Below are 25,786 nucleotides of genomic sequence, written 5' to 3' on the forward strand. Positions count from 1 at the left end.
AAGCTGTGGAAATTGCCCCATCTTTGGTTCCAAGACATCAAAGCCGGGGCCATCACAAGCGTGGATTAAAGTGTGATTTCTCCGCGGGCCACAATATATTGCCAATAAGACTAAATCTAAGGTAATTGTTTTTCCAAGTGCGGTTGCCAGTCGAGTACCAATTCTATATTGCCTTGAAGCACAGCTCGACTGACTCAACAGCAATAGCTGAAGAACAAGGCGCTTTACTGAGTGTTGATGTCGGGTGACTGTTTGTGTCAAGTTAGTTATTCTATATTGATACGATTCTGATGAAAAGTGAGTCAATTACAGGTATGTCGACGAGTGTGTCAAGAGACTAATGAACAAAGACACTTTGTCGTTGACAGAAGCTCCCTATTGAGTATGGTCTCATTTACTCAACAAAGTAAACAAGCAGGTTGAACAAGGTGTTAAATTATGACACAGTGTCACCATGGTCTAGTGCTGGAGAAACCCGACCAACTGTGACATAAATCTACGCGTCGGAAACAGACATTCGTATATCAACCACCGTCAACCAAGATGGAATGATCCCAGTTCAATAATGGTCAATTCAATAAGGTCAATTCCCAAAATGACGTTCAACAAAAACCACCAAACAACTAAGAATGCATATAAACTTCAAAGTTAAGACGCAATCATGCAGTTGGCAGTTCAGTTGATGTTGGAAAGAGCAAGGAATGTTCTAGGCGAATGAGGGAAAATTTGTATTCAAATCGTGTACAATGCTAGTATGTAAGTCTTCGATAATAAAGTATGTATATCAGTTTTGCATTGATTGCAACTGTTCGTATATCCAACGTGGCGATTTTAATTCAACACGGTAAATATTACGGCCCCGGGTTGAGCGGATCACGAGGTAGCGTGTCAGAGATTCTGTACGTTCTGTCCATATGTACTTGCAAGAGAATTATACACACTGTAAAACTCAAGAAATTTAGAATGAAGGCGTTTGATGGAATAACCTTGACCCACTAATTGTTGCAGTAATAGCTTATAACACGTTCGATAAATGTAAAACTGGGGTTGACATATCGTAGTTCAAAATTTACATTTATTCTTGCCAAAGGTAAGTACGAAACTTAATCGCCAACTTTATTTTAAAGAGTAACTGATAGATCACTATAGAAACATGAGACAGCTATAGCATTGTTGACGCCAGTGTATAGATTCTCTTCACCTTACAGAAACCACAAGAATGCCCACCCACCCATTTCCAAATTCCCAACCAAATGTCAATTATGGATGCAAAAGCAGCCTCTGAAGCCACTTCGGAACACCTACAGTGCACGGCAACATCGCACAGCATAAAAGATTGTCACTACCCGCGGTGTTGCTTCTATCAAAAATTTCTTTTCGTCTGTCTCACAATACATTAAGGTAGGTAGGACCACCTGATCTGTGCAAAGCGCGCTGTGATTTCTGGCATGGCTGCCCGGGCATATGTGCCTGGAGGAATAGCTCGTCTTTCGACGTGGGACAGATTTGTAATTCAATTACCTTGACAAGGCAGCTGATGAACATGACTAAAGTAACCTTATCAGTTTACTAGCTGGCCGTGCCTTCGGGTTACGCCTGTCTCTGACAGACGTTAATGGGTCACTGTGTAGGCCGTATCATTGACGTCTAATCCCGACGTGGCCTTGCTTGTTCCCCGTTGCTCGTATATACAAACTATTGTTTGTACTCGGATATACCTTCATCCAAGGATAGTCATTGAGATAAACAATAAATAGAATGCATCGTATACTTTACATCAGACAGACTGGACGTAATCTATCAACAAACATACGTGAACAGTAAGTTCAAAATCAAAGAGTAAATTAAGTTTTTTGGCTGAAGTGATCAACTGAAGATAAGTCAGTGCAGAGTCGTTGTGAACGAATGCTAACAGGTAAACAATTTCTGTCGGATAACAGAAGGTCCGCTTATGTGTTCAAACCTTGTCTGAATGTGAATCAATGTTTCCATCTTTTGAGTAAGCTCTGTATTCATGGTGTCAACCAAACTTAAAACCAAATGTACGCTCTTATCACAAGGGCCAAAGGTTTATGTCAAATGTCAATTCATGAAATAAGATCAACTTAAAATCCACTAAACTCTTTCCATTTCCAGTTAACTCGGTGTTAAAACTCCTTTAAAAGATCACTTGCTCCTTTCGAATCTGCCTGAAGTCTGTATTCAGTAGCGTAGGCAATATTGATTACTGAATATTCGATATGTTTGTCTTTCGCAGATGCGGTGGCATAATTCAATCTTCAGCTGACTAGAAAAATAATGCTTGAGTATCACTGCTGTTTACAGTGGGCATTGATTTCAGGGTACTATATTGTGCGCTGGACTATTTGTGCGGCATATAATACTGATCCTTCCCTCACATAATTGTATTTAGTGAGAATTACCATGCGTATGATTCGTATTAAGCCCTTGTCACCAGATGCCGGTAGGTGACAGGGCTTACCTGTAAGTGTTATCAGTTGATTACTTACTGTCGGATATTGTTTCCCGAAACAATGCCGGAGATACATTGCCTGCTGGATTGGAATGGGTCTTCAATAGAGTGTGGGATATCGCTCAAGGCTGCCGTGCAGTGATATGATTTTTTATGACTCGTGTGGCCGCGCCTATGGTAAACAAGTGAAATGTTTTACCACAGCTGTTTTTTCCCCTTGATGACCTTGTCTAGATCGTTATGAAAAAGTGATAATTACATTGTCTCTTCTCGATAGGCATACAAAATATGTGTAGTGGTTACATTTATTTTTCCTTGACCAAATAACTGTTATCTCCGGTTGCATGGAACTTCAAATTAAGACCAACTGGTTAATGCACACGATTCTGCTGATCAGAATGTAGGAAATAGATAGGGAGCGGACCATTGTCTTTCCTTTCAGTCGCTAGATCAAAGAAGGTGGGGGAAAATTTGTTAGTTGTTAATTTGTCACGCTCGTGTGGCCGTTTGCACAGTCTAGCTTTAGTTGAAGACCACGTGTTTTTCACTTTTAAAACCGTGCGCATGTATCTGTACGTCACATATAGGAGAGTTCGTTAGCAACATACCAAGGGTTGGGGGGTTTACCTTGTCAATCCGATTTCCTTCTGTTGTAGTATTGAACGACATAGCAAGTCTTCAAACAGCATACCAAAATAATATAAAACCATAACAGAATCTTAAAAATACATACCAGCTCATTTAGTATACGCTTAACGATGCGTGAACACAACCTGCGGCGCATGCGCTATTCAAAAATGCACGCTATGAATAAAAAGTAATTACATAACGCCATCCCCAACAAAAAGTCAAAAAACAAATCTGTATAATATGAAAAGAATCAGTAGTGTGAAAGTCATTTCATTCTTTGCTGCACAATACTTATTAAATATTGAAAACAGTTCGAGTGCTACCTTGCATTTGAGTCATTTATTTATTGAGCAATATGTCGTTGCAAAGAACAAAAACATATCTACATAAACTGACTTCTGCTAGGAAAAGCCATTAACCTTGACACGAATTCAGGCTCATTGCCCTTCATTCTTGAAGAAATATTTTATTGCGTTCTACATCCCAGCGCGTTGGTTAATTGATGAGCCACCCTAATAGTACATGACAGATGTACTGGAGCGCAAATGATGTCAATATTTATTTATTACATGTAGCCTGCTGTTTCTGCCAGAACAGATGTTTGGTGAAAGGCCATGGAAGAGAACCATACATTGGTCTTCCCAGAAATCCGTACCGACGTTAACGCACTGGGGAATACATTTCGGCTAGGAATTTCAGGTCTGAGTTATTGATATGGTACTCTTGCTGAAATGGTCGGATTCAAGTCAGTGCCACAAAGAAGAAAGCCTATTTTGCCACAATCTTACGAATGTCTATAAATGTTTAATATCCGGTAATATACCGACATCGCATATTTAGGCGGACAGTATCACGATTTATTTGTACTAGATACATGATATCCAACGTGTTTGGATTACGAGTTAAATACCACGAACGGCTAAATATCCTTTTGATAAGTCTAGTAGCCAACTTTCGTTCGGACGACATCTTAAGACGCTTCATCCCAGTTTGCTATTCCACTTTAAAGCCAGACGGCCTCAGTCCTCTATCAATTTTCCATAAGGGACAATGTTAACGTTTAGTGCTATAACTCTGACACAAACATCCCGTTTCCAATAAAAATTGGCGTCTACCTTGTCCAGCCTGTGAGAAAGCAGCCATCAAAATTTTGACACAGGTTGGCCGTCAAAATCTTGAATTTCCTATGCCTTCAGCTGGGAGACCTGCCTAACAAGATGAAGGGGACGCCATTGGCATTCTCATTCCTACCCGTTACCTGGTGTCCTCTCGCTTTATCAATGAAGCTCATACCTTCTAAAAGTTTAGACAGTTTCCAGTATTTGAATGCCAAACACACACCTGTACATTAACGGACAAAGAATATTAGTGGAAAGGGTAAACCTGGACTGAATCAGGACTGTGTCACCCGGTGGTGGGTCAAAGAGGTGACAGTGGCGTAAAGAGAACGTCTTGAATATGCATTGAGCACCTTTCGTGCAAGTTCTTCCGGTATACAAAAGTTCATGGGTACACCGTGTTGCCATTTAGACCAATCATTATCTGTGTTTGATGACTCCGCCAGTGAAGGGTTATAGTGCACGGATGACTTCTCTGAAAGGAACTTATGACAGATAAACGAATTCCTCCATCAGGCGAGTTATCGGTATTCTCCGAATACCTTGTTAATAGAATAAGTGAATCCTGATGGGAAGGTACAATGGTCGCACAGAAGTTATTCCTTCAAGCGAGGATCGATCTGACGACTTAGGCCACATATATCGTAATCTGTGTTAGATGAAGAAACTGTCTGTATATGGCGTGCATTAATAACTGAGGCTTTAGAACAGACTTCTTCTTGATTTAGAAGAAAGACGTATTTTCGCAGGATATGTCAGCAGACATGTGCTTGAGAAGCGGGAAGAAATAAATAAAACGCCAGAATAAGGCCTATATGTAGTTAAAGCTCCAAAGACGTACTTCCTTGCTCTCAAATGTTAAAATGTTCACATATAAAAGCCCTAGGTGTACATTATGACGTATGATTTTAATTTCCAATCATTAGGAAACTCCAGGTACGATTTCAAACCTGTCTTTGGAACAAAATTTGTAGATTGCGTCCCTCACACTGTCTGTTTGGCATGGGAAACAATACATGGTCGACGACGCTTGTGTGACAGTGTGCGCAGTCTAACATTTGTGGGAGGCCACCTGTTTTCCACCGATAAGGTGTGCGTGTTTGTAAGAGAGAAAGTTCGTCAATAACTTTCCACAGGTCGGTGGTTTACCCCGGACATTTCTGTTTTCTTCACCATAAACCTGGCCGCAATCATTAAAGTAAAAAATATTGGGTAGGGCGTTGAACAATGATTAAGTAAGTGATAAATATGATTATCGTTATTAAATTGTAATGATCATAAAAGAATCTCTTTGGGAAAATGTTGATTAAACTCGGATTAAATTTTGGGCGGAAATTACATGTAGGTTGTTCTTTACTTGTAAGCAAAACCGTTTGAAACAAGAAAAACTGATTTATAATTTTAACCTTCGAGAGAAACAGCCTCAAGATCTCGGCATGCCAAAATCTTGTGACATCTAGCGTTACTCTCTGTAAGTCCAGGCTGAACCCTGTAGATGATATGTATACTGCAAAAAAAAAGCACAAAAACGCACATTGTTTTATCTTAGTATCAAATAACGCGCTGATACAACAATCAGCGTAAGTATTCATTATCAATTTCCATTTGCCACCAAATTTTCACATTACAGAGCAATAATCCAGGAGCCATGACACCGTGAAAACCGAGTGATCGGAAATCACAGTTCATGCTCATTGTTGTGTTAACGGTACCGAGTGCAGTACTCTGCCAAGATGATGAATGTATGCATAGAACAATGATGCACAATCAAAGTGTTCATTCATCAACAAAACGTGTTTCTTATTGGCTTAATTAGCGCCCATGTATGTATTACAGTGCACAATATCAATTCTTTGAATCCTTATTTACATGCTTACGCGGGAAGGCCTTTCATTAACCTGTGAATGTTCGTGAGTTTTCCCAGGGCTCTGCCGGCTTTCCTCCCACTCTCATGCTGATGGTTTTGTATAAATGAAATAGTCTTCAGTACGGCGTAAAACTCCAGTTAAATAAATAAATAAATAAATGTTGCTAAGCGACAAACTCAAGTAACTGCCTTTTATACGAGGTGGATCACTAGAGTGCAATAGCAAACCATCTAGTATTGGCAAGTGAGTGACAAACTTTCCCCCATTTAATGTGCCAATTTGCACAGAATATTGATGGAAAGTAAGTGGTCTAAAGCCAACTGCGCAGATCCTTATTGTAACAAAAACAACTCCTCCCGTACCAACCTTTTTCCTCATGTAGTATCAAGCAGAATCAAGCAGTAAGAGTTGTTACAGTAATGTAACCATTGCTGGCATTGCGACCTTCAATGAGTAGGTCACATTGATAATCATACAGAGAACATACATGTCAAATTTGACAATTTTTGCCTCAAATTGAATAGTTTGGTCGGTGACACATTTACACTTCATGTTGAACGAGGGTTAAAAAACTAGTACTGTTTCTTAAAAGCCCTTTAATTTTGGTTAAATTTACGCAGAACGCCAAAATATTACCAAATATATTGTGCTTTAGGCATTAAAATATGTCTACATATATAGAAAAAATGAATGGTCCTTTGCAGGATAGAACTGATTAATGACTGAGTTTATATCCATGTCCGGGTACTGCCAAATTAAAATGTTAGGTGTGTGTATATCCTATGACCCTAGTATAGAGCAAGCTAGTCATGGTTCTAAAATTGATTGATTTTGGTATTGCTGTTTGAATCGAAAACAACTGACGAAAATACTTCATTAGTTAAATTTGTGATCCAGACGTTTACAAATGTGTAAAACGTTCCGTGCGTATACAGATAAAAAAATAATGCTCCAGGTGAGGATCGAACTCACGACCTCCGCATGCCTCTAGCCTGTAACAGCTTGCGTTACTGTCTATAAGTACGGCGCGCTAACCGACTGAGCCACTGGAGCAGATGAACTTTGTGTCCAGTTATCCAAATGCAACTAACGAGGGAATTGTATCATAAAGGCTGTGCAGGGGCCACTTGTCGCGCCACGGTCCACGTGTGGTACGTGACAGCTCTATTAGTGATACTGTGGTCACTTCCTTCCATCATTCACTATATACAAGTGAAACAGTGTGTCTTGGACCAGTCAGTTCCATGTGTAGAGCATGTATTACTGTGTGAAATATTTTCAGTCTTGTCATAAAATTATTGGATATACAAGTGCAAGCCGTGGGGGTGACAAAACTGCGGCACCTGCTTTAACAAAGTGAGTAATATAAAACATGGAGGGCAAACTTTTTCTCAAATCCACTGGCTTCTATGGGGGATATTAATTATTGTAGTAAATTGATCTAAATTCATATCAAAGTCCTGCTTGCACTGCATGGTGGCAGTGGTTGTTAACAACGGTTTAATTCGCCTCTGCTGCTTTGATCGAAACAAAAAATTGAACAAAACTTATTGTTATTATTACATATCAAATGTTCACGCTCTTCGAATGTCTCTAGCTTACTGGGATTCTGGCAAAACAAACCAAGCAGCTTTTTTTCTTCTTACCAAGAGCAAATTAGAGCCAGATTTCTCTAAAAGTTCTCTAAGATCACGTCTTTATGGTGGTGATTCTGTCAGAAAACATGCGTCTGCCATCAGCGCATTGTTTACATATTTAATGACAGCACGTTGATCAGCTAAAGTAGAGCAATGCGGTAAATATTTTAACTTAAGTAATCCATTATGCGTCTGAAAGTCTTAATCTTATATTATTGCAATGGATTAAACATGTCATCGAACAAACATAGTTTAAACTCGTATGTATTTAATGACCCAACAGCGTCTCACCAATACAGTCGCTATGATGCTGGCTTCCTAACGGGCCGTACGTGGGAAGGATTTTCCAGCAGCCTTCGGATGGTCGTGGGTTTCTCTCACCACAATGCTAGTCGCCGACGTTTAAGTGAAATATTCTTGAGTACGGCTTAAAACACCAATCAAATAATTAAATACAGAAATACATAAATATATATTAGAGCCATACAAGCATTGCATTTACAGTTTGTTTTACTCTAGAATAAACCTACATTGGTGGCAGTGTCAGTTAACATCAGTTTTATTTGGTTCTGCTGCTTTCATCGAAGCCAAACATTGACCATAATCTAAAGATTTTGAATGGAGAATTAGCCAAACAAATGTTTACGTTCTTCAAATATCTCCAACCTCCGGGTTTGCTGGCTAATCGACTAAGCCAATGATACATCCGTTTTGTATACAGAGCAAATTGAGACCATATCCCTTCTCTTAGATTGTATTACTTATGTATTAAGTCTGTCAACTTCAGCCTCAAAAACCCCCTGACGTTTGCGTGGTACAATGGTAAACCATCTCGTGTAGCTTACACTTTTCCACACAATATCTATAAAAAATCAACCATGCATGACCTCAATTTTATGAGCTGTGGTTCTTGGAATTGAAGTCATAGCATTTTGTTAAGTTGGTAACCTCCAGGGTAGTGGGTAGTAACTCCGGCCAATAAATTTTCAGTTTTATCCAAAACAGAGAAAATTCTGTTAGATTTTAGCTAGATACAAAAAAAACAGTGCAGAAATTTATAGTGTATCAACAACCTAGAATCTCTGTGTGACAGTATTATCCTATTAGTTCTCCTTCAGTCTTTGGTTCGGAGACAAATCATAAAAACTTCCTGAAATATGTTGTTTTTCTGTGATATGTCTAACAGGATAGGTAAAATTTTTGTCATATATTACAGATTAACAGGTTTGAAGAATTTTTTGACTTTTTCGTTCTTGCAATCGTGTGACTAACATGCTACCAGTATATCATTTATGTATTTAATGTCAGCACGGTCAACTAGGCCATGAAATGCATCAAGACAAACATGCTCCAAATCGAACTCAGCATGCCTCTAGCCTGTAACAGGTGAAGTGGCTGTCTAAAAAGCACTGTGCGCTAACAGACTGAGCCATTGGAGCACGTGAACTAACGTGTTACTTATCCCGAACCGATTAAAGCGCGGTATGTTCCGTACAGGTTTCTCAAGTCGTTGTACTCCCCCATCTCATTCGCCACTTTACGCAGCAAGTATCTTGTGGATCATTTTCAACGAGTACTGACACATAAATTTTCAGTTACCGTAGCATGGTACAAAGCTAACAATGTTTCTGAAGTGCACTTCATTTGGTTATAAAAGTACGAAGATACCATTTAGATTTGTGATTGACAGGTGCAAATGTGTATACGTTCCTTGCAGAGTGATTCTGTCAGAAATGTGTGGTTCCAAACAATGCAATGTCATTACACAGCCCATGATCTGTGGGAATTCACGATATATTTATCTGAATATTTTATTGCTTCCTGGAATGTCCTTATTACCGAAGTTATAAATATTGCCATATATCAGACTACACTGCAAAACAAAGGGAGCTCAAACAATCGGCAATGGTTACGATTGTATTGCACGATTTGCTATCAGCGCAGCGTTTATAGATATCTTAATGGCAGCACTATGTCCAGGTATAGAGCAGTACAATGAGGTAAATCTGTCATCACACTGTCCTCTGACATGTTCATGCGCACTGTAAGAGCTTTATCCCTTATTTATTGACACGCTTTCACTGGAAGGATTTTAAAATGCTTTACGAAATAATCTTCATTGTACACATGTGTTAATCTCTCAGACATGCAGACGCCTTCATGGCACTATGTTTATATCCCTGCTGGAGAGGATAGACTGGTGGAGTCGTGTAAAGGTTTTGGCTTATCAGACAGGGATCTCGTATGATTTATATTCATAGCTGGAGGCTCACGTTGTGTTATACGCCTGCACCAGGTAATCCAGACTAAATCTGTGGGTTCAGTTAACAGATTTAAATGGTATTCATTTATCTTTTGCGTACCGTAACGGAACACAAATCCCGATAACAGGATTCACTTGCCTTCCACACATAGTGTATAAATAGATGTACACCATGTCTGTACACCGCATATAATTTTGCTATAATACGTGCATTGTGTCCATACTTTAAAGAATACGCCATATTCCTTCAGGAAAGTGTGATGAACTGTATGGGACATGCCTGCAAAATCTGGTCTGTCAAAAATGATTCCATCAAGCGCCTTAACTCAACATTTCTTTAGTTCTCTTTTAAATGAGACTGGAATACTATTGTCTTATTCAGTGGTGCAAATACGTCACATAGGTTAGTGGAAATTACGCCTATCCGATCATTGTATATAGGTAAATAAAGCCGCCAGGTATTCATTCATTATTTAAAATGTATGTATTACTGTGTGAAATATTTTACTCCGATATATATGTATGTATGCTTGGGGTTAAATGTCGTACTTCACAACTTTTTAGTCACAAGACGTGTGGCGTTAAGCCATGATAAGTCATATGACGAAGAGGAGTCATTAGTTGTGTGTACATGTATTGTGTCTTATCGTGGCAAAGGGTGTGGACTGCCGCTACGCCGAAGACACCAGACATTGCATCGCGCCCAGTCATATAAATCTGACACCGGGCCTACTAGCCATGTTTCTTTGCTCTAACCGCTCAGTCCTTATCGCCAAACGAGGCAGCATCAAGTACCATTTTTGAAGTATTTAGTATGACCCGACCTGGGTTTGACCCCGGGCTCTCTCGACTTCGTTTAGACTTAAAAGAAAATGACTTATTAATTTGATTGGTGTTTTACGCGGTACACAAGAATATTTCACTTTTACGACATGAACTATGGTGGGAGTAAACCGAACAAAGCCTAGGGGAAACACGCGATCATTCGCGGATTGCTGACAGACTCTGCGACCACGTACGGTTGGAGAGGAATCCTGCATGAGGTCGACACGAACTCTCAGCGACCGCAATGGTGAGAGGCTTCTGGGTCATTACGTTGCACTGACCTGCTAACCCCCTCGACTACTGAGACCATAAGAAATTTCCTGGTTATGTGCCAACCAAGTTGGTAACGAAGCAGGGTTAGGGATCCACAGAACCTACAGAATCCACAGAAATGTGTAAGTTTATGATCATGTCATAGCACTGACAAATAAAAATATTACTGAATGTACACAATCTATTAACCTAGCATAGATCAAGCTAGTGATGTTTTCTTAAATGAATTCGGTTTGGTGTTGCTGCTTTGCTCGACAGATATTAGATTTGTGATCTATTCGTCCACATATGTGTAAAAAGTTCCCTGCGAATACAGATTAAAAAAAAAATGCTTCAGCTGAAGATCGAACTCAAGACCTCAGCATGCTCTAGCCTATAACAGCTGGCGTTACTGTCTATAAGTGCGGCGCGCTAAACGACTGAGCCGCAGGAACAGATGTGATATAGAGTCATTTATACATATGCAACTAACCATCGAAATGTTTCACACCGGTCGTGTCAAGCTGATTAACCCTCTTCGGACCACGTGTGGTGTGTTACGTTAGCGTTCTATTAGTGATATTGTTTTCACTTGCTTCCACCAGCACGAACAGTACACAATAAATACATGTAAAATGATCATCGCACAAGGAAATCTAATTATTATACACAACTGGCCCAGTCAGGCATAGCGCCTTCATGCGCTTGTGTAGCCTATGTATTATTGTGTGAATTATTATTCAGGCTTGTGAGCAAATTATTGGCTATTCAAGTGCAAGCCACGGTGATGACAAAACTTTGGTACGTGCTTCAGCAAAGAGAGTAATGTAAAGGATGGAGGACAAATTTATTCTGTGATCGGCTTATATGAAGATAAACTGTACTAAGTTAACCTAAATCCATATCAAAGCACTATACTTGCTTTGAATTAATAATTTGTGTTACTCCACGATAAAACCAACTGGCAATGATTGTTAACAGAGGTTTAACTTGCCTCTACTATTTCAAACGAAACAAAAATTGAACAAATCTTGATGATATTATAACATATCAAATCTTTGCCTTCTTCGAATATCTCTAACAACCGGGCTTTCTGGCAAACCGACTAAATCAGCATTTTATTCCTATCCAGGGCAAATTTAGCCAAGATTTGCTTACCTAAGACATTGTTAAGTTAAAAAGATTAAATACGTTCACTAAATTTAAAATGTGTGACCAAACACCTGTCACTTTATACTCTGTCGAAAGATTTATAAATATATTTCCCGAAAGAGTGTATTGTTTTCTGGGATATATCTAATAAGATATCTAGAACTATTGGTATATGTCAAAGATGAACATGCTGCACTTAGAATCTGGAAAAGTATGCAGACTTTGTTTCTAAGAATCGTCAGAGTTGTCGACCCTATGACTCAGTTGCTATATAATCAATGCATTGTTTATATATTTAATGACAGCACTTTGTGCACCTAAAATAGAGCAGTGCGGAAATATTTTAACTTACGCAATTCTTCCATTACGTGCAAGACATTCAATCAATTCCCTTTAGATAAATAAATATTAAGAGATATTCCAGTGGCTCAGTCGAACCACGTGCAGCGGTTTCATTTCCTTTACATGTATAGGAAGCAAACATCTGAAATCTGAATTATGAACTTTACCATATTGCACTGATATAAGACATTATTAAACATGTTTGTTGTCAAGCAAATATAGTTTATACTCGGATATATTAAATAAATCAGGACGTTCTCACCAATGCAGTCGCTGTAAGTTCAAGTTCAGCTCATGCTGGCTTGCTCTTCGGTCATACGTGGGAAGGTCTACCAGAAACCTACGGATGATCATGGTTCCCCCTCCCCCCAGGCTCTGTCTCGTTTCCTCCCACCATAATGCTGGCCGCCGTCGTATTAGTGAAATATTCTTGAACACGGCATAAAACACCAAACAAGTAAATAAAAAGATAATTAATTACAAGAGCCCTACAATTATTGCATTAACATTCTGTTTTACTCTACAATAAAACAAAATGTCAGTGTCTGTGACAATTGGTTTAATATGGCTCTGCTATTTTGATCGAAACCGAAAGTTGAACATAGCCTAAAGATACTACAAAAGTTTACGTCCTTCGAATGTCTCTAGCTTACAGGGCTACTGGCTAACCGACTAAAAAGTGAGGTTTCCGTTTTTATGAAGAAAAAATTAAGGTCATATCCCTTACTTTAGACTGTGCCAAGATTACTGCATATGGAGTAAAAATTTGTCACTTTCAACCTACAAAGCATATATTCCCTGACTACAGTCATAACATTTTGTACCTTGGTAACCTGCACGAGGTGAATAGTAACACTGGGAATAACGTCTGCTGTTCTACCCAGAGAGACTAAATTCTGATATATTTTAATTCGGTGCAAAACAGCAGTGCAGACATTTATAAATTTTTATACCAACAAACTTAAATATCTGCGTGCCAACCTGTATTCCTTCACTCTTTAAGACAAGTCATTAACGCAATCGCCCAAATAGCTCATGTGTAACCTTGTCAAAGATCACGCCATTTCGTTGGTGAAATTGTGTAAAAGGAATTTCTTATCAAGCATGGGTCTGACATCGTCTTTATTCATCGATTGATGTCTACGGTGTGCAAAAGGCCTACGCCAGGTGATTCAGAATAAATTCGTGGGTTTAGATTCCATATTAAAATGGTATTTGTATGTCATTCCCGTATAGTGAAATGTATGCAGTCAGTGAAAGGAATCCTCTGTCTTCTGTACATAGCGTATAGATACATATACACCTTATATGTTCGCTATATAGGGGCCTCCGTGGCTCAGTTGGTTAGCGCGCTAGCGCAGCGTAATGACCCAGGAGTCTCTCACCAATGCGGTCGATGTGAGTTCAAGTCCAGCTCATGCTGGCTTCCTCTCCGGCCGTATGTGGGAAAGTCTGCCAGCAACCTGCGGATGGTCGTGGGTTTCCCCTGGGCTCTGCCCGGTTTCCACCCACCATAATGCTGGCCGCCGTCGTATGAGTGAAATATTCTTGAGTACGGCGTAAAACACCAATCAATCAATCAATCAATCAAAATCCGCTCTATATAGCTTGTTATAATCTGTGCAATTTGTCCATACATTGAAGAATGCGCGGTGCTCCTTCAGGAAGTGTGATGATTTTCATGGGACATTGTGGCAAACACGAGTTTGGGAAGATTACTCTATCAAGCTGCTTAACTCTAAATTTCTTCGGTGTATGTATGTATGTATGCGTGCTTAGGGTTTAACGTCCCACTTACCAAATTTTCAGTCATATGACGACGAGGTGTATTTAAGTGTGTGTATATATACTGTGTCTCCCTCTTCCCACCACCCGGTTTCCTCCCACCATAATGCTGGCCGCCGTCGTATAAGGGAAATATTCTTGAGTACGACATAAAAACACCAATCAAATACATCAAATAAATGAATAAATTCTTTCCACCAAAATGCCGAGCGTCGTCGTATGAATGTAATGTTCTCGAGTACGGTGTAAACACTAATCAAATACAATAAGTAAATCATGGAGAAAACCGCTGACTGCTCTACTTTGCATGATTCTGATCTAATGCTGTACTTTATGTTTTTGATCGTTTGTGTCGAACTCCGTTTTGGGAAATGGCCATGCCATTATTGACCCGAACGTCCATTATAGGTCAGTGCTGCTGTACGCATATCTGTTTCAAAGCATAGATTTCCCACATCGTCTAACAGACTTCATAGGCTCAGTCTTAAAAATCTGATAAAAGTGCGTGTCTTGTTCATATTGTTATGTATGACTATTTAACGTCTTCCTGTACTGTTAGTCTGCGGACCTTTGTGTTATATGTTATAAGCATAACAGGCCCTGTTATATATGTACAGTGCGGACCTGGCCGAAAGCACCTTGTTCAATGCTCTGTTTATTTAACTGGATGTTCATTGGCTGTTAATTCTGTGTCTAAGAATAGTTGAATCCACCTGGCACGTATATAAGCCGTGTTTTCTGTGCAGAGTGGAGGTATTTTTGCTGCATCCACTGGGAGCCAGGAGAGTGTGAGACGCTCTCGTATCGAGTCCATTATGTTTATATGAGCTGGTGATGCCAGTTTCATTTGGGAGGACAGATTTTTATGCCGGCACCGTTTGTGTACCACAGTAGTACTGATGTCTGGTTTATGTGAATTTCTGCGGAAGTCACGTTTATTGGTGTTCGGATCTTTATTATGATTATACAGTGTTGACTGTGTAATTTGTTTAACACGCTGACCTCACCTGACCGACAAGGTCGTCAAGGACTCTAAACTGAAGTTTCAGTTTTGTAAAGGACGTTCGTTCTGCCACAAGGTGACATTACTCCACGTCTCTGAACGGCTCGTTTGTGAGTTTCTGCGGGAAACTGTTCTAAAGTGGATTATACCTCCATGCCTGTATTTACCCTGTATTGTGCTCTGCGGGTGTGACGTCATTCAAAGGCTTGACTGTTCCAGTTCTGTGTAACCTGTGTACTGTGTTCGTGTTCGCTAACCTGGCGAAGTACCTGTCTAGGACAATTTGTGAATTGTGTGTTTATCCCATGGTCTTTACGTTGGATTTCCTGGAATACATTCCTTGGGATGCAAAGGTGAACTGGAAACTTGTAAAGACCGGTAATACTGATGTGTATGTTGTTGTTGTTGTTGAACTGTCTGTAAAACTGTACGTCTCATTTTATATATAAAGCAGTGTTTACATTGTAATATTGAGTCACTGAGTCTGTTTTCTGTTGCTGTTTTCAATACCGTAACAATATACATGTATGGTGTTACGAACCCCGTTTTTAAACATTGTATTATATATTTTTTATTTGTCTGACCTACATTTTTCCCTCCATGTATGTTCGAGCCTGCACTGTGAATGTGTATGCGTACAGCACGTGATTCAGTCGAGCGTTCTCAAGGCTCGGTGTTTATCAGTTTAGTGTCATTGTACATTGTACATTCTGGAAATATGTATTGATGGTGTAAATATTTTTACGATCAAACCTTCCAGAATTTTCTTTTACGTTAGCTGATAAATATAAGCGACGGAGTTGTGAACCTCGAGTCATTCATTCATGTCCACTTGTGTGCAGTCATTTACTGAAGTCCACTGGAGAGCAGTCATTTAATCAAATCCAGTTGAAAGCAGTCATTTACTCAAGTCCATTTGAGAGCAGTCTTATTTACTGTCATTCACCTTGAAGGATTTTGCTGGGTTTGGGGATATAGGATTTTACGCCAGAAGTCATTTGTACTCAATTTTCAGTACAGAACATTTTGTGAGCTTGGCCACTTGTTTTTTGGAGACGCTAGTTTGGAGCTTGTATCGCCTATAGCCTCTTTGTGAGTTTACCTTGAAAGTAACTTTGTGTATATTTCCCAGGAATGAACCATACATCGACAGGTGAGCATCACGGACACCACTGTCAACCCGTCCGCCCTGAGAAGTTACACATTCACAGGCAGTTGGGGGAATAAACAGCTCACTGGACTGTCATCCGTAGATTAAGGAATTCATCTTAGCTGTGGATTCTATATTTATGTGGACTGACTCGCCTTTAGAAGACGGAATATTCCACCCGAGTTTGGTCGTTGTAAGAGACTATATATTTAGATATATTTGTAATTATTTGTATTGTCCTGTATATATTTTCAGTTGTATTATTTGTCTATTTTGTTAAAGTATATGTATTGAACTTACTCAAGCATCGTGGTGTTTCTTTGTTTGGTCTTTTACTCTCCGACAGAAGTACCCTTACAACAGAGTGCTGTTTGATGTTATCAATTTTCGTAAATAGGCTGTAAGCCTAAATTCAATACACAGACGAATCTGTAAAACTTTGTGGGCGTGTCACATAAAATACCCTACCGAAATAGTTCACACTGGTCAGCGTGTTCACATCTTGCCCAGTTAATGCCATATCTGCATGTATCTATTCTCTTCAGATAATGACCTGACCCCATAGCACAGTTGGTAGGGCGTCCTCTTCGGGAGCGGTAAATCTAGGGTCAATCCTGGGTCGAGTCACACCTAAGACCTTAAAAGAGGAAGCTGTACCTTACTTGCTTGGCGCTCAGCATGAAGGGGCTAGTGCAACGACTCGTTGACCCATATCAGTATAATGGCATATCGAGAGCGACGGCTTACTTGCCCTCGGTAAGGCGTCTCAGTGAAGAGCGGTGGAAATCCGTCCTGCATCAAGGAGGCACATTACATGCACGCTAAGGATTCCTTCGTCGTCATATGATTGAAAAAGTACGACGTTAAGCACCAAGAACTCACTCAATCACTCTTTAGATAATGTTATGGATACATCCAGATAACGAGAAGCAGTCCGTTCGCCCTCACCAGAACTCTTACGGATAATCCGGACTATCCTTGTGGATACCTTCACATGATGCGCTGAATTTTATTAGTGTTGTCCGGACATTCTCTCTTTGGTCCCAGTCTGTTTTCCTTCCACTGTAATGTCAGCCGTAATGCTGACACCCCACCCAGTCACATTATACTGACATTTTCTTGCTCTAACCTCTTTGTGCTGAGCGCCAAGCGAGGCAGGAACACACACCATTTTTTAACGATATGACCTCACTCGAGTTTGATCGAGGCAAACGGTCTAACCATTAGGCCACCGCAGCGGTCAGTTTTGATCTGTACCACCAAAGAATGTTATTCAGTTTCACAGCCACATTTTCACTACAACGTGTTGTAGGTATTTTATTTTGAGAAATGAATAATTTATTCACTGTTCAAAAGATACAAACAAGATGATTACAAATACAATCATGTCACAAACAAATTTTAAAGAGAACAGGATCACAGATAATTCTATGCTGTTTTTGTGAAAATAGACCTTGCTCAGACTTAGTTCTAATTGAACTAGTTCAACATGTATGTTACACATGACTGGAATCGTACAGGCTGGAGGAGAGAGAAAAGGCTATGATCCAGGTGAGGAATTAATTCGCGGCTTCCAAATTCCTTAAGCCTGTAATAGGTGTCGTTAATGTCTATAAATACTGCGCGTTAACCGATTGAGCCACTGAAGCACATACTACAGACATACATTTACCCAGATCCGATCAAATTGCGGAATGTGTCGCCATGGGTCACGAATGTTTTGGTAGATGAGAGGATTATATTTTCGCTTGTTTCTGTTGTATAGCATTCAAGGTATTTTGTTTGTATAGTTGAATTTATTTAATATGTGTTTTCTGTGTAACCAGACTGTTTCAATGGCTATTTTGTAGCATGTGGTTTATTCCATGCGTCATGTTTCTATTGTCTGACATAATCCACGCAAGTTGTCTAAATAATCACGGTTATTCTACGCACTGGACCCAGGATTTAAAATACAATAATGACACTTCGACGGTCAGGGTCACCTCTTGCAACATTGCGACATTGTTGTGATTTAAATATTCCCAGGACAAGCAAGTACAGAAGTACGGGCCCATTAAAATGTCATGTCGAAGAATGAATGATTATGACTTAGTGCCATATAGTGGTGACGTCATATCGAAGAAACTGACTTAACAACCAGCACAATCATCTCATACCAGTGTCCGACGGAGAAATGTTTAGACTATCCGCTTAATCTAAGTACCAGTGGGCGTCATTTTGATATCAGTTTGCTTGAGAATATCTTGAACCTGTATATTCAACTGACGAGATATATGTTTGAGGACTTGAGTTGTACTTGGAAGATGAATGTTTCTAAGGTAGAGGTCATCATCTTTTACGCCAGTTGTGTAATGATGTGTGTGCGTGTGTGTGTGTGTAGATGATTTTTGATCGATTTTATTTTCACAGCCACGTTAATGCGCTGTCAGTCCACTAAAAGATAAATAATGATATATTGTGTTTAGTTGCCTCAGGACACGTATGTCCTTGAATGTCAAAGTGTCCCCGTATAGTTCCCTTTGTCATGGAACCAAGTGTTATTTACTTCTTTGTCTTTGAGGCATTGTGAGCACCTGGAATCTTGAAGTTGACTGTATTTATTACCATCTGGGAAATCTCATTAAAACACCGTAGGCGCCGTAGAACACAAACATTATTAAAAAGAAAGTCTTCCAGGTTTAATGTCTCATACCAATGCCTTCTGAACGAGACGATGTGGGAGTGTTTTTAATTCCATCACACTAGTGTGAAGCCGGACCTTGAGCCATTGGTAGGTTAAAAATGGATTGTAGCAATGCAAACACTGACAGGGAGAACGGGTCCATAACATTGTGCCTTCGGGCTTTACAATTAAAATATTTAAAGTATGCATGTGTTTGAAAAAGAACAAATTAAGAGACCATGAAACGCAATGCGTTATGTGTTTGAAAAGAAGAAATTAAGAGACCATGAAACGCAATGCGTCTACTTTGGCCAGATTTTATGTGAGACAAATTCAAGCATTAACTTACAAAAGACGAAAGAATCATAACAATAAAGGCATTATCAGAGGTCCAATCCAGGTACTCTTATTATGTAGTTGAATATCACAATAGACATTTTATTTAGGTCATTGGTTAAATAAGTCTGTCCAATTGAAAATGTCACCTGGTGCTCTGTCAAATGTCGACGTATTCTTCCCTTAACCTCAGTCTCATGGTGCAAAAGGGTTATTAAAAGATGTGCTTTAGAAGAATTGTGCTAACATAAAATCTTGGTTGTATTTAATACCCTGTAGTAAGTCCACTATACCATGAGCTTTCTGATGGTAGTATTTCAAATCTTGGAAGTTATGTACTCCTTACGCTTTTTCTTAGTAGTCTGCCTTATCTTATCGAGGTACTATCGTATCCCATGCACCCTTCTTTGATGTGAGTGTATCAATGATACTACAACTCTCTAAAGCAAACTTCACATCTGCCTCGTGTAATAGCCCAAAACAATGATCGAATGAAACAATAATATAAAAAAAGTAAATCCAAGAGAGACTCAAACTCACGACCCCGCACGCCTCTGCAGTGTTGTTTCCTTGTTTGTGCTTTGATATATTAATGCTATATCATGGAGAACTACGCCACACAAGCACAAATACTTGTAATGTTCTCTGACATTTTGTTTCTATAAATCGATATATTTATGATCATATTACGTAACCTTTTATCTGGTCATCATTTATGCATTTAAGGATAATACCGAGTTCAGCTGGAGTAGTGCAATAAAACCTGCCATCATACTCTCCTTTGGCATGCTTTACGGTACACCTTGAGCACCTGTTTCTGATTATTTCGTGGAACGGAAGCGATTTCCACTCAAAAGTGGAAGTTCATGTTGTGTTATCGCAATTCAGAGAATCTTCATGTCTCGACAATGCAAGTTTTAGAGAATTCGTGGTATTTCATGCTTCTTGTCTACTGATCCTGGTGAAATCCGTAGCCTTTGATGAAGAATTATTATATGGAATCCATTTGTTGCTTCACATGAGGTCTGATCCAGATAGCCCGAATTCTTGTGTCTCTGGTGATAATCTGTAGAATGATGACTTCAAGAAGCATCGTTTTATAACTTGTCAACACAGAGAATTACAATCATCTACAATCTTGAGATGAAAGCCTACACCTTAAATAGCATTGAGACAAGCAATGGTATTAATGCTCTAATTACACCCCTTGATATCAACCATTTGAAAGTCGCTCCCTGGTAAGGACATTGTCTCCTGTGTTTTGTTGTTTTGGACTGTATTTGGTTCATACCACTGTGGCCAATGACGTGACGCCTTACATAACCACAATATGTCGACAAATAAGGTAGATTTACACATTTCCTATTCACTTAAGATAATCTCATGTCGAATAAGTACACGTATATAGCACACCCATTTTGAGCTCACATGGCTAAAAACCGGTTTTTTCGTTTAAGTGGTTGAGACTTTATGACGTATACGTCTATATTTGCCTTTTGGTTTGGTTAACGTTGCTTTCCAACATTATTACGCTCCTATATGAATCACCATGATGTGTCCTTGTAGGAAGCCGTACTCAATTCTGACATATTTACGGTGCTGACTTACTGAAAAGCCGTTCCGAGGACACCAGTTACGACCCTATCCCCAGTCACATTATACAGACACAATGCCGGCTGGCATGTCTCCTAGTTTGAGTGCCAAACGATGTAGTACCACAATTACCGATGTTACTCTTTTAAGCCTGACTTGATGCGGCATTTAACTCCGATCAGCACCTCTCTCCACTATTCCATGTACTGTAGCCGGTTACTTGTCTTGAAGCTGGGAGATGGATGTTGTTATAGCTAAAATGCCATGGCAGATTCTTCTGCAACGATTGTAATATGATTCTGTTAATGAAAATATAAGGAATGCACTGGAGCCTGCACATTTAAAAAGATTTCTTGATCAAATTTCTATGCCCACTTAATCAGTTTTAATGCTACAAAATGCTCGATCCATCTCTTGTTATCATTTGACACACCTCTACTTCACGCAAAATACGAATGAATCTCGGAATAGAAATGAAGCCATCTATGTCATCGTACCACTGAAATCTGCTGGACTATTTTTAGAAACACATGCGGCAAAATTTCAAGTGGAAACTTTATTTGAAATATTTAATTTGCCAATCTTTGTGGAAAGCCAAACCCTTTGGCAAGTGTGAATTGATTCTAACGTGATATTCAAAACTGCACATTTAAAGTGAAGGGGATTGATCTACGTTACATAACCCGATGTGCGAACTTTGTCCGGTGTTTTATGTTGGTATCAGTGATTTAAAATCGAGATATTCATCCGATATCGAGCAGGAAGCTTTCCATTAAAATGAACATCCAGTTAGCTAAGATTTGCCGGAATTCATCCAAACGCTTTTGTAAGATATGATTTGGGTGGAACGTACAAAATGACGAAAATCCAGAAAGAAAGTACACAACAAGAAAATAAACTTACCAACTGGCACGTTTAAAAGTATTATTCCAGTAATTTATTTGTTGGACTGAAAGCAGTTTACATATTAAAGGCCCAGAAAACACAAATGCCTCTTGATTTTTCAGGTCTTGAGACAAAGTGCAAACACGGGCCTCTCAAAGTCGATGCCGATATTTATATCGCTACTTCTTTCGCAATGGATAAGAACCTGTACTAAGGCGATTCGGATACGTTAACATAAGTCCCGCGTTTTTTTTTGTTATTATTGTTAATGTAAAGGAAAGCTAAAATATGAAGTAAGGTTCATCATACGGACAACTGAGTGTTGAAAGACATTCAGATACTTGAATACTATGGTGGGCTTTATGAGCCATACTGACGGTATCTAGGGACTCTGACGTCACATCGCCTTTCTCTGTTCATTGATGTTCATCAGTGATGTTTTACTCACGTGTAAAAAGGTTATTGCAGTATTCAGTTTCGCGACTAGAGTTGGAAAAACTCTCTGTGAGGCCAGAATTCCTAAACTCTGATAGTATGATCCACATACTTCACCTTAAAAATCAAATGTTTGAATGCCTTTAACTCTTTTCACAAAAATATTAAAAAAAAACGAAAGTATATTTGTCCATGCTTTAAATGGTCTGTTTAGTGATGCCTGCTTCGATGTTTAGATGTCTTTTCCTTTAAATACCACTGCACTCGCCATATGTTCTACCTGCATATTTTTCTGGTGATATTTGTGGGTATAGTTTTGGAGTCACTCGTCCATTTTCTACATATGTATATATAAGGGTACCACTATCGGAGAGTAAAGATGAGAAATAACTGGCTTGTTTAACTCTCAGACAAGCGATAGGCCTCACACAAGGTCAAACAAAGAAACACGAAGACGTTAAGTTAAAACTAAGGTTATATCCAACTTTGATAAAACAAAGGTTATATCTATCTTCTGAGAATTCTCCATCCATTTATGATCGTCCAAAATTTCATAAGTTGAATATACCTGTTAGACCCATTGTGTCAGGATCGGTTACCTATCAGCTTGCTAAACATCTTGCTTATGTGATCCAACCGCTAATTGGAAATACTCAACATCATGTCAAAAGCTCCCAAGATTTTGTTTGTAAGATACATAATATCATATTGGATGAAGGTGACACATTAGTATCATTTGATGTTGTTAACCTTTTTTCTAGTATTCCTGTTGCTAATACCATAGATGCCGTTTCTAATGCACTACATAATGACGTCACTTTGTCTGTAAGCTCTAAACTCTCACCTACACAGATCTGTCAATTGGTAAACTATACAGTCAAGCTCATGGATGTACCATGGGATCACCTGTATCGCCAATTGTAGCCAACATATTCATGGAATCTTATGAGTAAAACCCACTATCTACATTCACTGGAACATCACCGTCACATTGGTTCTGATATGTCGATGACACTTGGGATAAGACCAAAACTAAAGCTTTACCAGATTTTTTCACTCATTTAAACAGCATCGATAGTAATATACAGTTTACTATGGAGATAATGACAAATCATCAAATTTCCTTTTTGGACACCTTGGTTTCGGTTAATGAGGAGCGGACACTTGAGGTCACTGTATACCGAAAGCCTACACATACAGGCCTTTATATGGACTTTCAGTCACACCACCCACTTAATCAAAAACTAGGTGTAGTTAAAACACTCTTTAAAAGGGCTAAAACAGTAATAAGCAATGACGCTGCTTTACAGGTTGAGAACACCCACATAACAAAAGCACTGAAAGCTCGTGGATATCAAAACTGGGCCATTCACAATGCCCTGAAAACTAATCTCCCCAAGACACCCACTGACCTACAAACAACAAGTACTACAACTGTACCCTATGTACAAGGTTTATCGGAAAAAATCAAAAGAATTTTCGCGCAACATGCTATAAAAACAGCCGTGAAACGATATCAGAAACTGAGAGCATCTCTTGTTCGACCTAAGAACAAGCCCATCAAAGACAAGATAAGTGGTGTGGCGTATGAAATAAAATGTGGTGAAAACACGTGAAGGGATTTATATATTGGTGAAACACAGCAGCCACTAAGTAACCGTGTTAAACAACACCAAAAAAACGGCATCTAGCGGCTATGATTCTGCTGTTTTCCAACATATATGTAATTCAGGTCACGGTTTTCATGGGGACAACGTAAATATTTTATCCAAAGAGCCCCATTGGTTTGAAAGAGATGTTAAGGAAGCCATTTCAGTAAAGGTTAAAAATCTCACTCTCAACTGCAATGGAGGACTCAGATTTAACCTATCATACACCTGGGACACAGTGTTGAAAAAATGTTAAGTAGCTTGTGCAAATGTACCTCAACATGGTAAAATTTGTTCACTCATGTAAAACTGTATAATATTCCAATTCGGTAACTATATACCAGCTCCTGTTGTCTCATAGTTTTAAATTGTATAGACCCACTGTATACTTCAACCATGAACTTGAGCTGCGTTCACCATGAAATAAAGCATAATGAATAGTAATGAATAATGAATAGTAATGAATAATGAATAGTGTCATAAAGCGTCCAAATCCGGATGGGATATTCCGGCTTCCATAGCCGAGTTAGTTCACATAAATATAGAATCCAAAGTTAAGATGAATTCCTTAATCTACGGATAAGTCGGATAAATGATTTATTCCTCAACAAAGTCACGTTCAGGGTAAGTAACAGCACAATCGACAATGCGCGATACAAGCTCCGAAATAACGTCTCCAAAAAAAATAGCAAATGACGAATGACAAGCTCAGAAAGTGTTCTGTACAGAAAATGGAGTAAAAATGACGAATGTCGAATGGCGTGAAAGCCGATATCTCCAAACCCAGTAAAATCCTTCACAGTGGATGACAGTAAATATGACTGCTCTCAAATGAACTTGAGTAAATAACTGCTCACAAGTGGACTTCAATGAATGATTGCGAGCTTTAAGACTCCGTCGCTCATATATATAGACTAACGAAAAAAAGTTCTATATAGTTTAATCATAAGCATGTTTACAACACCAGTACATATTTCCAGAATGTACACTCTATTTATAATGACACTAAACTCATAAACACCGAAGCCTCGAGAACACTAGACTGAATCACAGTGCTGGCTATAACATACACAGAGTGGAAATGTAGGTCTCAAAACGACGAATAAAAAAAATGTACCACAAGACGGGGTTCGTAGTATATATGTATATATGATAGGTTGGAAAAGAAATCTGCTTAAAAAGACAAGGTTGGTAATTGCGGATGTAAGCCGGCGATGGTTTTTCCCCACCACACATTCCACCTCCCTTAAAACTGATCACGTGTGTATGAGTGACAATTTGTTGAGAAGGGCCTGGAAAAGCAATAGAAATAAATAAATGTAAGTAAATCAAAGAGAGAGTTGAACTCAGCACCTCGGTATGCCTGTTGTCTGAAACAGGTGCTCAGACTGTAGGACGGTGGTGTTGTTTGTTTGGAATTGTGGAAAGAAAGTAATGCAATTTTCATGTATGGTGAAACACTAAGCTGTGGAAACAATAAGTAGTGCCATAAAACCTGCCGGCATACTCTTCTTTGGCATGTTTTACGCTAGATCACTTATGTTGTCTAAGGACGAATTACCAGTTGAAGCACCTCTACTTCTCGCAAAATGCGGAGGCATCTCGAAATTGAAATGGCATTATCTATGTTATTGTGGCACGAAAATTTGCTGCACTATTTTAAGAGACACCTCGGGCGAAATTTCAAGCGAAAGCGTCATATGAAATATCTAATTAGCGCAGCTT

At 39.2% G+C, this 25,786-nt stretch overlaps 1 non-coding gene across 1 annotated transcript; it reads right to left on the reverse strand.

Annotated features, from left to right (window-relative positions):
* Positions 1-7,036: 7,036 nt before the first annotated feature.
* Positions 7,037-7,142, reverse strand: Trnai-uau (transfer RNA isoleucine (anticodon UAU)). The gene is made up of 2 exons: positions 7,105-7,142; positions 7,037-7,072 (listed from the first exon to the last, which is right to left on the reverse strand). It is a non-coding gene; the product is annotated as a tRNA-Ile (tRNA).
* Between the last annotated feature and the right edge of the window lie 18,644 nt (positions 7,143-25,786).

This window comes from Liolophura sinensis, chromosome 5, assembly GCF_032854445.1.
Source record: "Liolophura sinensis isolate JHLJ2023 chromosome 5, CUHK_Ljap_v2, whole genome shotgun sequence".
Taxonomy (NCBI): Eukaryota; Metazoa; Mollusca; class Polyplacophora; order Chitonida; family Chitonidae; genus Liolophura; species Liolophura sinensis.